This window comes from Zonotrichia albicollis, chromosome 14 (genome assembly GCF_047830755.1).
Source record: "Zonotrichia albicollis isolate bZonAlb1 chromosome 14, bZonAlb1.hap1, whole genome shotgun sequence".
Taxonomy (NCBI): domain Eukaryota; kingdom Metazoa; phylum Chordata; class Aves; order Passeriformes; family Passerellidae; genus Zonotrichia; species Zonotrichia albicollis.
Window position 1 is genome coordinate 10148163 of NC_133832.1, and position 14730 is coordinate 10162892.

A 14730-nucleotide genomic window follows, 5' to 3' on the forward strand; every position below is an offset into this window, starting at 1 on the left:
GTAGTATCATACAATGGCTTTTGCTTGAGTGTTCTTGCTGGAGTAAAGCACATGGCTGCTGTATTTCATTCATGATTGCAAGAACCAATTCTCTAAATGTGTATAACTGCTACTATATTTTAAATACTAATTCACTTTTACTTGTTTTGCACTGACCATACACTACTTGCATTAATAAGACTGTGTCATTTTCTTGAAATGTATCCAGTCTGTGTAATTCAAAGGTGTTGGGAAACCAGCAAACACAGTAAAGGACACTAGATTTCTTGCTCATTTCCCTCTCTAGTGGCAAGGTTTTCTTCTCAAGACTTTTAGGAAGAGAAGTTGGAAATTTTGGGATGCTTTTCTAGTTTAGCTAGATCCACAAAGGATTAGAGTGCTTTGCTCATTATTCCAATTCTTTTCTGAAAACAAAATTAGACTTGCCGTATCTGTTGTAAGAAGGTGCTGTGGAAGGGAGGCTGAAAAAAGAGTGGGAATGGTGATGATTGGTATTGTGGAGACAGAGGGGAAGGTGAGAAGAGAAGGCAGCAGGGACAGAAGGGAACAACAGATTAGAGACAAGAGATGGGGAGTGTACAGAAAGATGCAGAAACACTTGGTGGGTGGGAAATGGGCTGGGTAAGATTCAGGAGACAGCAGGAACGAGGAGTTAAAGTCTGCCAAGCATTGTCAAAGCAGCAGGAGATGCTTTAGTCCATGAAATTTTCAAAAGACTATTGTAAAATATAGATTATTAGTTGATGGAAACAGTAATAGGAGCTTTAGCATAGGTCTTCACATCAGCAATGTGGACAGCATTTGTGTCTAGAAATGCATCCAGACCTTGTAGAAACTGGAGTATTTCTCTGGTGGTATCTGGTTCATGACCTATAGATTGACATATGTCTTGACATTTCTGGAGTGATTCCCTTTGGTCCTGGTTAAATTGAGCTGTTCCCTCATTCTGAATACTATCCGTTGTCAAATTTAATGTGGAACAAAACCAGTGCTTCATCATTGCTACCTGCCCTGTTTCTCAGATATATTTAAATTCTCTAGCTGGACAGCCCTTTCATCGTGTTCCCACAGAACCTGATGGCAGATCTGCCATGACTGTAACTTTGAATTCCACTTATACTAAGTGCCATATATTGCCTCTTTTTCTGATGTTTCTGCTGTGCTTCCTCTTTCTTTCTTTTTTTATTATTTTTTTAAGTAATACTTGGGTTGGTGTCTGTGACTAAGCTTACATGAACTCTGAAGCTCAAGGGTGTTTGTCTCCTCAGCAACACAACAGGGGGAAGATATTAAATTTGGTTATCTTCAGGTGTATTATAGTGTAATATTTGTATGCTCTCTTTATAAAACAGGCTTTTAGCATGTTTTCATAACTTCTTTCTTTCTCTGTCTCCATTTGCCCTACAGATTGTTTATATTGATGCTTCCTTCTCTTAGTTTCTTTTTCATTCCATGGCCTGTTTTTAATAGTAAAATGTCACCCTGTAAGATAACATATAGAGACAGAAGAGAAGGGGGATAAATGGTGTTTGCAGTGATTGACTCCATAATAAACAGGATATTTGTTGACTGCATCATCTGATGACAAAAGTTCACTTGGAGAGCTGAAAGTGGACAGCAAAATTTCAGTGCTGAATCCGCTGAATCAGTTCACAACTGAGATGATGAGCTCTAGAAATTTAAGGTCCAGTTTCAAATTCACCAATTTTGGATTGCAGATTGATTGCGTAGATTGTTCACTACTTTTAAATGAGTGGGGGCTTACCCTGGAGCATACCAAGAAAAGGTGATGCCTGCAGGGTGTGTGGGAATGGGAGAGATGTTCAGCTAAGGAAATCCCTTAGCTGGATAAACATGGGTTGTGTTCACTTTTAAAATTAAGATAAATAACAGTGCAGCTGGCAGAGCTTGCACCATGAAAAATGACATCTGCATTAGAAGTTCTGAATTGATTGGTGACCCCAAAGTGTGTTCAGAGGTGAAAAAGTCTAAAAATGAAGAATTTTGCAAGAACTGACTGGAATCAAGTCTATGTTATGCTGGATGTGCCCTCTAATCCTTCATGGTCATCAGCATTGTTGTCATTGAGGTCTCTCTGGAGAGAGTGAGCTGCAAATTAATTGGCTGACCTGACACTAGGTTAATATTCAGCTGTGTACATAAAAAATGGGGCTTTTGACAGTGTTTAATTCTGTTTCAGCTTTGCTCCCACTGACACAACCTCCTTCAGAGGGTATGGAGGTGCTTTGGCTGCTTCTGCAATCCTTACCACTCATTAACAGCACTGGGGTGCCAGACTGAGGGGAGGATTCCTTTCCCTTTATCTTTGTTAGATTCCCAGTGTGAGAGCAATTTATTGTGCCCTTGGACAGGATAGCAGGGCTTTGAAGGCAATTTCACCATGAATCCTTGCTTACTCAAAATTCCCATGCAAACTTGAGAGATTTCCTTGAGTGAAAAAAACCCCGCAGGAGCAGGTCTGTTATCTTTAATGGCAGAAATACAGAAAGCTTCCAGCTTGAACTTTGCTTTTGACAGCTTAAATGCCTGTGTTTCATCTTTAAAACAAACTTTATAATTGTATTACAGAAAACAATTCTCCAAGTTTAGTGAGGCTGCAAATCAAGGGTATAGTATACGGTGTTAATGAGGGAAGAAACCTAGCAACTCAGTGGGAGAGAGAAAAAAGTAGTTTATTTTATTACCTTTGTCTTTACTGTAAGGTTATGGAAGAATTAGGTAGAAAAGCTTTATGAAAAGATTTTGCTGTTGAATATTTGCCTATCAATTAGATGTTCTTGGAATCACAAAGACCTGGAGAAAACAAATGAGAAGATAGAGAAGTGAAATCTGAAATTTCTCAAGATTTCAGCCGCTTTCATCTGACAGATCATGAGAATCAGATCCTGACCTGCTTATGCTCAGCCACTGGAGATCCTGCCATGCAGCCTGGCTGATGGTGTTGAAAATCCCAGGGCCTGGAGCTGGGAAGAGCCCTCTGGGAAGGGCAGGATTGTGTTTCACACTGGGGTTTGCCAGCACTGAGCTGGCTGGGCAAGCCTCACCTCACACCCCATTACACACCTGGGCCAAAGGCACAAAATTATTATTTTGGCTCTATGTGGTTGGGACAGCAACACATCAATACATCTGTGAGAAGATGAATCAGACCAGCCAGACTTCAGCAGGGCTAAAATTACTCCTAGAAAAAAGCTTTAGGAGTACCTACCTGTAGAGTGGGAACTTTTCTTCCTTGCAAAAAAGGAACATGGAGATTTTGGGAAAATTTGACCAGTGTCCACCTTGTAGGTGTAGTCAGCAGTTGCCTCTGTCCCTACTGGACCTCACAGAGGGTTTTTGAAGGGAAGATTTCCTCAGACCTTTCTCTAGCTCTCCTTCTGGCCCTTAGGAGCCTCTTGGGTCCCTTCCAGTTTTGGAAATGCTCTATCAGCACTCATGAGTATCTCAGCACAGCAAGGCAGAGCTCAGACAGGGCTCTGGGCAGAGCCCCTTGCTGTCCTGCTCTGACCAGCCCTGTGACACCTCTGCAGGTGAGGCACTGGTCACTGTGGGGCAGTCTCAAGGCTGGGACACTTCTGTCACAGACATCTTTTATGAAAAATCCTTTCCTTAGGATTTTTCCTCCTGAAAAGCTGAGAGGCCTCAGGAACAAAATGTAAACAATGGTTATCTGCTGCTGTGGAATGCAACAGGTGCATCTGTGATTGGTCTCATGTGGTTGTTTCTAACTAATGGCCAATCACAGTCAGCTGGCTTGGGCTCTCTGTCTGACACATGAGCCTTTGTTATTCATTTCTTCTTTTTCTATTCTTAGCTAACCTTCTGATGAAATCCTTTCTTCTATTCTTTTAGTATAGTTTCAATATAATATATATCATAAAAAAATAAATCAAGCCTTCTGAAACATGGAGTCAGATCCTTGTCTCTTCCCTCATCCTCGGACCCCTGTGAACACCATCACACACTTCAAGCATTCTCAGAGTGCAGACTGCTGAAGAGCAAAGCAACTATTTATCAGTCCATGTAGTAGAACCCAAGCTGCTTATACTTTAGTAATTTGTATCAGGTGGGGAAAAAATAGATTTTTGCAAAATTAATACAAATTAAGAGGAAAATGCTGATTAGTTCAGGCAAGCTGCCTACGAAGAATTGATTTTCTCTTCCTTTAATATTCTCTGCTAGTCTCCTCTTCTGTCTCAGTGCTTTTTTCTGCCCTGCTTGCTATAGTTTGTAATCCAACACTGTTATAAAGCTCCCACTATTTAATGTGTGCAGCTTCCAGCTCCTGTTTTCCCTCTGCTGCACACCAGGGTGGCCTCAGGCTCTCTGCATGCTGAACTGCAGTGAGCTCCCATTCAGCAGGCGGGGAGGCTGCAGGGATCTGTGTGCAGCTTTCAGGGCAGTCTCTGGCCAGGCTGGGGCACGAGTGACCACCAGGAGCACCTGGAGCTGTGCCTGTGCTCCATGTGCACAGTTCCAGCTGATTTCTGAGGCTGTCAGCCCAAAACAAGAGCCATGTGAGTACATGAGTGTAGGAGAGGCTGGCTGAGCACAGAGCACAGATGGCTGTAGTAAAGCAGCACCTGCTGGAACAGGCTGGGCTGGTAGGGGCTGCCTCATTCCTCACCTGCCAGATAGAGCCACGAGTGGGAGAGAGGGAGCAGCTCTCAGGAGTGGGTGTGATGCACAGGGAGGGTTCAGGGAGAGGACAGAGTGCCCTGGGTCAGACCTGTGTTCTGAGGGAAAAGGGCTTTGGAAGAATGCATCTTGGTTCTTTAATGAAGTTTCTTCAGCATATTTTACGATGTAATTTTGACTGGTTTTTGACTACAGGTTTTAGGAACCCAGGATTCCATTCTGGATCAGTGAAACTCTCTCTCTATTCTTGTCTTGTATGGAGGAAACTGTAGAAAATAAAACTACTAAAATCTATGCAGCAATGATGACTTCTGTCTACTGAGAATTAAAGATGCAAGGAAAGAATGTGATTTGAAGTCTCTGGACAATCAGGATAGATTGTTCAAATAGAAAAGAAGAGCTATGAAACAGAAATGCATATTTCCAGAGATATAGAGAAAAAATTTAGAGGTAATTTTCTGATGCCAGCAAGGCTGCCACCACAACAGTGTAGTGTGTGGTACCACTGCTAAGCACAAAGATTCCTCAGTGGCAAAAGTTCATCAGGAGAGACTGAATATTAAAGAAATAATATTTTTAAAGGAAATAATTTGGTTTGAGATTACAGTTTTCATCTTCATCAAAGTCTGTTCAGAGCATTTTGAGGTTTCAGACCATCGCAGGACAATTCAAAAGAAGTGGACTCAAAGGGTAAATATGACACTGAACTGTGTTGGGGAATAGGGCAGGATGTGCTCTCTGGAAGCTCCTTGTCATTCTCTGTCAATAAATATGGGAAAAGATGGAGAATACCTGAGACAATGACTGCAGCCTAAATCAATGAATTGGGAATAGCTGAGATGGTGCACAGTGGTTCTGCTGCTGGAACTGACAGTACAGAGAGAAAAGGACTTTAGAGAGTGAAAAACCCACTCCCTGCTCTGTGCTGCTCTTTTCAGGCTCGTTCCTCATCTAAGTTTTTGCCATGTGGAGGGAGGAATGGGGTGAGGTGAGCGATTTCTCCTTCCCTTCCCACAGATTTTGCTGTAAAACCTCCCGACACAGAGGTGATTTTCCCTCCAAGACTGTGTAATATTTCTGGAGCGCACCAGTGGCTGTTGCCAGGAAATACTCCAAAAATCTGCAGCAATGTTAAGCCCTCATCTTTGTCCTGAGCTCTTTCCTTTGTGATCTTCAGCTCAGTGGGAGCTCCCTGGGGGCTGCGCTTTGCATGTGGCTCTGCTTTCTGCAGCCAGGCACAGCCCAGCTGCTCCTGTCAAACGGCTTGGGGTTCCTGTGATGGAGATTGCAAGTGGCTGCGGTGGAGGTTTTGATAGAAGTGGATGGGCAATTACTTGTGTCTCCATCTGAGAGGCAGGAGATCCCCTGAAACCAAGTCAGGCTGGGCTGCTTTTGCAAGTCCTATTAAAGGATCATGTGGAAATGCCTGGTAGAGAGTCAGAATCACTGTGTTTTGTGCTGTAAGTGTGAAATCTTTTTGAAAGAAATAATCTAAAGATGACCTCAAGACAGGAGGATCTGATACTCAGCCAGGCTGAATTTGCATAAAGAGAGTGCAGGAGGGGAGAGGCAAACTTTAATAAGTACAAGGTTGTTTGCAGCGATAAATTAATGCCCTCAGTTGTCAGATGGATATGGGAGGTAAGCAGCACACCATTCCTGAAACAGAAAGGGAGTGTTTTACAGTCAAAATAATTCTAGTGTGTGTCCTCAGCTGGTTGGAAACTGCACTGAAATAAGTCATGGATGTCAATAAGCAAGTCATGTCAGAGACATAAATTAGGTCAGCTCTGATTGTTAGTCTTGTTCTCTTCTGTATTTTCATCATTGGCTGCTGGAATTGAGTTTATTTTATAGATTTTGTAGGTTGTGAGATCCAGAAGGGACTGCAGTGGCTTTGCAGAAAATAATCGAAATTCTTGATAATTTTGGGAACTTTGGCACTCAATAAGGTCAGGTCTTACACTTATGCAAATATTCATGCAAATGTACACTTTGGATGAATAAAATCCCAAAGTGCAGTATTTAAATAAGGAATAATTAGCTACTCATTATTAGTTGAGCCTGCAGGTTTTCCATCATAAACTAAACACAAGTTAACATTACCTTAAATGCCACAGGTAACTCTGGGACAGTCTAAGAACTGTGTTTAACACAGAGAATTTGTTCATTCCATCTTCCATGCTACCTTTAATAAATACCTACTTTATTCTCTTAACTCTGTCTGGTCTCTGTTGCAGGTCAGCCTCTCCAGGCATCATTGTCACAGTTTTCTAACACGAGTAACACACCTTAACCAGGGAGAATGACAAGAGGTTTTCTTTGCTGAGGTTGTTTTCCTGCTTACGAGATGGTAAATACTGGAAGAACTAGTGTAGTCTACTTTACGGAAAAGGAAACTGAGGGTTTTCAGCATCTTTGAATATATAGAAAGATTCTACAAAGAGAAAAATACTCTTTTATGCTCACTGGACTGTGAAAAGACATAATAGACTGAGTCTTTATGTATGCCTGCAGTCAGAGATACTTAGATTACACCTCAGAAAACTTTCTAGTATTAAGTGCAGTTAAGTAATGGAATGAGGTGATGTTGTGCTTTTGGGTAAATAAATAAATGTTGCTGAATGTTGCTCTTTCTCCTGGGAAATGCAAGGATGTTCCTCCTGCAGCCCAGCCCAGGACCCTGCACCAGCCCTGCTGGCAGGGTGGTTACAGGAACTCCTGCATGCCTAATCTGCATCTCTAAACTTTCAATTTTTGTGCATTTCTGCCTTCAGCTTTGCTAGCAGAGGCTGGACCACTTATTTTGAGTCATCATCCCATCAGAATTTTTATCTGTATACACTCTTTCTTATGTTCCCCTTCCTCTACTCTCCCAAGTCTCCTCAGCTCACTCTATTTACAGAGAGAGGGGAAAAGATCTCCTGAGTATGGCTGGGATGCTGCTGTTCCTGCATTGTCCTAAGGCAACCTCCTTCATTCCCTTAAATGCATATATAGAGCTTATTGCATCATCTGGGTGTGTGAAATTAGCTGGATTAGCTCATCCTCTGGTTATACAAAAATAAGATATTGCAGAGAAGAAGTGAGGAGTTCTAAAATTTAGTGGCAAAAACTTGCTTCTGTTGAAACCAGTGGAAATTATCATTGACTTTGATGGGGTCATAAATTCACAATAATCCTTATATTTTGGCACAAATTGTTAAAGATGCAATAACTTCACTGGAGCCTTGTCAGTGTACAGGAGAACACAATCCTGTAAGTCTGGGGATTCATGAAATGATGTGTTTCAATATGTGGGTTGCTAAGTTGTTAACTCAAATGCACTGTGAGTACCATCTGAAAAGCTAATCTAAAGTAATAAAGCTAATGTGCTCTTGGAGCATCCTGAGGATTTGAAGTCAATGCAGCTCTTGAATGACGAACATAATTTTGGAAGATATAAAATAGTTTATAAAAGCACATTGCAGTCCATTGTAGAGGAGCATCTTACTACTTTTTTCAGTAGAGATGAAATCTTTGCTGTGGCATGAACTTTGGGTTGATCCATCTTTGGTGTAGTCACAAATACAATTTACTGTTATTACAACAATTTGTTGTTTTTAAAACACTAGCAATGTCTTGGTAATTTGCAGGTAAGTATTCCAACAAAAGTTGTTCCCCCAAGGAAGTAAAATACACACGTGTGGTAGATAAAAGAACAACATATATGTTGTGTAGCACACAGCATACTGAGCAGGTGCATGCTTAGGAATGAGCTTAGATCCTGCATGGATACAAAATGGAGAAAATCTGTTCTTCCTGTGACAGATGAAAATTGTTTCTAAGGGTGACTTGAATTGGCATGTAGAACCAGCTGATTTTTTCTTGTGTTGGTTTTCTTTTGCCTTTTTCTATTCCATTTAGGTTTTATTTCATTCTACTTGCTGACTGTCTGCAATCTGCATCTGTTTATAGGGACAGCTAAAATGAAAACAAGTAAATTAAGGGGTTGACTTGCAGCACAAGATCGAATGAGTTGTTTAGATAGACATCTCCTCAGGTCTTTCTTTGACTAGCTGTGAAAGCTCCTGCATCCCTTTCCTCTACATTATAGAGGTACTGAATTAACCAATAAATTGAACTGAGCCTGCTTCTGAAAATCTGTCACAAAAGTTTTGACTTTTAAACAAACTCAGACTGCATTCACATGTGTTTTTATATGTATTCTGTGCACAATCCCTAGGAAAAGAATGTTTGTTACATTATCTAAGTTAAAAATAATATTTTGCAGTGAGCAAAACATGAAGCAAATTTTGCATTTAAAATTTTGAAGGACTAGAAATGGATTTTCTAGAAAATCTAGAAATGGATTTTCTAATTTCTGAAATTTTTCTTTGAGAAAAGAGGAAATTACTGTATAAGTAATAGATCATCCTATTGTAAGGTTTTTGCTCAATAAGCACTATTTACTATGTTATACAGGACAAGTAGTTAAAATGTGCAAATGTTAATGTTTGAACAAGAAGGAAGATATCTGACAAATTATTCACAGTGCAGTGATTTGACTTTTTTATCATTGTGATCTTTTAGTCTGACCTCCTTTATAACATGGTAGAGGAGACTTGGATTAATTATTTCTTAATTGAAGCAGAGTAGAGCTTCTGGAAAGATGTCATATCCTGCTTTAAAAATGAACATGATGGAGGTCCTGGCAGAAAAGTGGCGAAGGACTCCAGTAATGGTATGTGCTCTCTGTAAGATTTGTGTCTTTTTTCTCTAACCTGAATTTCTCTCTCTTTGGTGCCATATGTAATTTTTTTTTTTGCGTTGAAGAACCTATTATTTATAGTTTTTTTCTTTATGTTCTATTTGTTTCACTCTGTGCTTGGCTGTCCCTTTATTTTGCAAATGCAGCAGATGCCAGCATGACTCATATGCTGATAAATTGTTTCTATATTCAATGGGAAAACTACTTTATGAGGGAAGAATCTTTATAATAATTTCGAATTGCTTAATATAAAATAGCTTTTAATTTAAAACTGAAGAAATAAATACTTTAGAACTCACAAACAGAAGTCCAATGACAAGAGGAAAAGACAATATAAGGCACAAATTGAGTCTAATGTATGGTGAATAATTGTGGTGAAAACAAAAGGTAATCAGCTGAACAGTGCTGAAAAAGGTAGGACAAGGCTCCTGCTGCAGCAAACACAAAGGTGGAATAAGATAGCTGCTTTCAGGATGCAGTCTTTGCTTTATTTCCCAAAGACAAAAAGTCTTTCCCAAGTCTGTTTTCTCTCTCCATTCCTTGTGAATGCAGTGGGCTCAGCAGGACCAGCCCAGGAGGAGGAGGAGGAGGAGGAAGGTTTTCCCTGTGGCCCAGGCAGGGCCCTGGCACCTCCCAGCACCTCCAGCCTGTCCCAGCCAAGGCTGCAGGACTCTCAGCCAGTTATGTAACAAAATCCTGTCTCAGGTACTCAGAACTAAAGATGGGCAGTGATTGCCCCACTGGGTGGCAAATGGTGACTTCTACTCCTGAGCCAATTGCTGTATTGGCTTCCCAAGGTGATTTATAGGTGACTCTTTGTCACACCAAACTGCCATGACTGTGACTCCAGGGCTTTAGTTAATTTTTTTGCATAGCTGTTAACAGCTCCAACTTCCTGCCTCCCCACAAAGTGCATATCAGTTTATTTTTGAAAAAAGTATTGCAATCTTTTCCCACACAAATGAATTATTTCATTATTCTGTGGTACATCACATCCCACACCTCTTCCATTAATGTGGAACTATTAGTGAAGGGAAAAACCCTCACAGTTTCTTATTTCTGCATATGAATATTACCCTCAATTTGAGAGCCACGACTTGCATTCTAATGTTCTTTTTCACTGAGAAGTTGGCTCTATTTCTTTTTAAAGTCATTTGAGAACTAAAATATGATTTTTGTCTATCTTGGGTTGAAACATTCAGACAGATTTTCACCACAGTGAAAAGATTTCTCCATTGTTTACAAATTCTGTCCAGCCTTAGGCGATTTCCATTTTCTTCCCTTAGATGGTGCTAATAAGGTACAAAAAGCAGAGCCAGACTGCAGTGTTTTAGAAAGAACACCAAGTACAATGAAGGCGTGTTTGGATTCTATGAGCAATTTCTTTCCTCCTCTCTGTGCTACATTTCTGCCTTATTTGTGCTTATTCAGGCTCCAGAATGACACTATATAAAAGTATCAAATTTGGTAAACAATTACATCTGATGACTATATGTTCATTTTGGAAAACTAGAGGAACAAATGTTGTCTGTATCTGAGCTGCAAAATGAACAGACTTTTCATTAGCTTTGTACTCTCCCAGGGAGAGCTTACTGCCACTATCTGAACTCTGGGAAAATGGACTTCTTTTATTGGTAGCCAGTGTTTTTCACCATTAATTAGGGGCCCCCACAAACAACTTTTTCTTTAGTGTATAACAGTTATCCCTGTGCACAGAGGCATAGAAAAATTTGCTCAGTAGAAAATGAAGGAAAAGAAAATCTCAAGGAATTTTTCCTCTGGGTGCTGATGTCAAGGATGTGAGGACCATCTTGAGTAACCATATTTGTATTTTTTTCCCTCATTGTAATCCTAAAGTATCAAGCTGTGGACAAGTAGTTGTTGGATGAAATTTCAGTATAGCATAGGGTCAAGCTCTGGAATGAAATTTTGCCACATGAGGATTTTACCCTTTCTCAGGGTAATTTAAAATACAGTCCTCACCTCTCTCACTATTTTGCATGTCCAGTGTAGAGGTAAATGCTTTCAGAAGTGCATCCATGACCTGAAGACCAGGATGAGCAGCATCTGCAGGAAAAGTGACAGCTCATCAGAGGCATCTCAGCCTGCCCATGCACTGGCAGCAGAATTATCCTCTCATTCCTTCCCTCCTCCCCACCACCTTCACCTCTGCTGGCTCACCGTGTCTTTGCTCTCCCAGGCAGCTCTCAGCCTGCCTGGTGGCTGGGGCGTCACATAATTGATGATGACTGCCATCACTGCAGGAAGGGACTCAGGGCTGGGAGGGCAGGGGGGCCATGGATCCCAGGGGCCTGCAGAGCTGAGCGCCCACAGGGACCACACAGAGGCAGCTGTGTCCTGCCTGGGGATGCTGCCAGGATGTAATTAGCACTTTGCTCCCAGGAGAAATACAGCTAAGTTCACCTACAATGCATGGGTGAGAGAGACTTCACTGTTTATCAAATCCAGTTAGTTTGATTTAAACCCTCTAGGTTAGCCCAGTGGTGGATCTGTTTCTTTTCTGACCCTTCACTCATATTCATTATTGATTTTTCCTGAAAAACGTCAAGGCAATTACCACATGCCACTTTATTTTATCCTTTCCAGAAGAACCTTGAACGAAGTTTTAGGACACTGTGAAATCAAGGAGCATTCACTCCAATCCAACACAGCCAACACTTTTTGTTGCCTTTGAGGTACCAGTTTTAAGTGCTGTCCTGATTAGAGTGCCTCTGTGATTGTTAATGTGTGGTGAGTCCCACATTTCTGCAGCCCATCCACCTCCTTTGACAGGCTAAAGTACACTTACATGGACTTCTTTGGATTTAACCATCTTCTTCAGGGATTTATCCATTTTCTATCTTTTTTTTTTTTTCTATTGAAGAGCCAATTTACAGTGCTTGTAGCAACCAGACCTAAAATCTAAACATGAAAGCTCTTCTTTACCATTTCATTAACTAATCTTACATTTTAGATTAAACCAGAGACATGGGAATGGTTTCCCAGAAAGATGTAAAGTTAAGCTTTCCTCTGGTGAAGCCTGTGACATTCAAGCTTTGTGAAGATTCATTTTTTGCTGCTTTTCCAGCTCAGGCCTCCTACCACATCACAAGGCTTTGTGTATAATTATTACACACAGAACAATAACAAAAGAATGTTACTGGTTTCCAAAGACAAGGCCATGAATTTTTAAACAAAGGGAATCAGGGGGGCTTGTACAATGTTGTGTCTCTGATGATGAGATTTGAGTTAAATAAGCAATTCTATTTTGACATGGAGCCCCAGCTCCATTCAGTGCACAATATGGACAGAGATCACTTAATGAACAGATGTTCAGTTTTGGTTTTTCTCAGCATGTGGCATAGGGCCCTATTTGTCAGGTTTCCCACTCTGATAACTGCTCAAAATTTCTAATTTTCTCTTGAGTTATGTGACACTTGTCACAGCATTAGGGCAAATCCCAGTTACATGTCAGCAAGTGAACTCCTGTGGTCCTTGTTTGGTTTGTTGGACTGTAGCACGTTTAATTTGGAAACACTTGGAATTGTACCTAATTTCTAATGTTGCTCTTTATTCATTCACAGTTCCCTCAAAAGCTTTATTCATAAATTGCATTAAATTCTCAGATTTCTGTGTTCTGTGATGAGTTGATGTTCTCTGTATGGTACACCACGTAATAGCATTTTCCCAATTTCCCATTTAGCAGAGCAGCCCATCCACTGCAGAGTCATCTGGGATTAAATCTTGCCTTTAGGCCAAAATCTGGGTAATGAAGATGATGTAAGTGAACTTAAATGGTTGTTGTTATCCACTGTAGATGTTCTTAACATGCTGCTTTCACATTCATTTGGCAATTCAGAGAAACTGGGTTTTGCTGGAGCATTGAATTTCATGGTTGTACTTTGGTTGAAAGGCTCAGGGGGAAAATTCTCTGTGTCCTGGCCAAGGGAACCCCAAGGCTGACTCTCCCTTTACAGTGCAGATTTCCTCCTGTTGCACACACTGGTTAGCATTTGATTTTTGATACAGAATAGCTGATGGTGCCAGGTAATTATAAATTGGACCAGAATTGCCACTGTCATGTTACTAGATGCATCCTATTCCAAGTTTCAGGTTTTTGTTTGGCAAAACTGAGTGACTGTTGCAGGTAGATTGGACAGGAGGGTTTTAGTGAGAAATCAATAGGGAGATCAGTGGCATTTTCTGCTTTTGAGTGTTTGATTTGCAGTCTTCATATTTAATATGGAGTTCCTCATCAAACTCATGCTTTCTCATAGTTCATTTGTAAAGGAGCAATGGGGTGGAGTGGTTACACAAAGAGGGATCGGTTCAAAATAGAACTTGCCATAGTTTTGAGATCTGTACCATAGCCTGTGCAAGTGAAATTGCAAACCCAGATACTCCCAATAGTTTTCTTGTAATGGTTTAATTCCTAACAGTGTTAAGATAGAAAATATGTATAAAAAACTTTAAACATTTTCACTTGCTTACTTCACAAGGTTTAAGAGCATTGTTGTTAAATTATGCAGGATGGCAATCCTCCTGTGAAGCTGTTGTAATAACCAGTCAAGAAGAGCTATTTCTGCAAAGGCTCATTAGTGTATTTCTAAGTGCTCAGAACTATTACCAATAGTCTGCCTTCTACATAAATATTTTTAGTGTTTGAAACAATAGCTGCTACATTTAAAAGAATTCTGGATGATGTCTGGCACTGTAGCTTTTTAAACAATAGTTAAAGGCTTGTATGGACAAAAAAGATTTTGTTTGTTGTGATTTGTGAGGCTGTACTAATTATGACTTGTTAATTCTTGGACTTCTACCATCTCTGAGCCAAGAATTTTGACAGAAGTGTTTTTTCCACTTGAAAATTTTCACTTGGATTCTTTATATCATTTGTATCAGGATTTATTAATCTCCTCTTTAAAACAGTTGTCCAGAGCAAATGCAGAAACAATAACATAGACCCCTGGTGACCTGTCTTACTGTATTCATAATGAATTGCAAATATTCATAGCTATCAATTGGTTGCAACTAATAGGTTGACAATAATTAATGGAAACTAATTGGGAAATATTTATGGACAAGAAATAAATACATAGTAATCAAGATTGACTAATGAATGACTTGCCAACGCAAAAAGAGGTGAATTTTTTCAAGAATATGGTTCTGTGCAATTTGCTGTGCTGTCATTACCTGCAAATACCCCTTGACAGGTATCAATGTCTATATACATTCTGCTTTGAACACAAAAATGATTTGCACCTGTGCTGGGCTGCTAAGGCATGAAATTCAGGGCAGGTGTAATAGAGAGCATTGTCCAG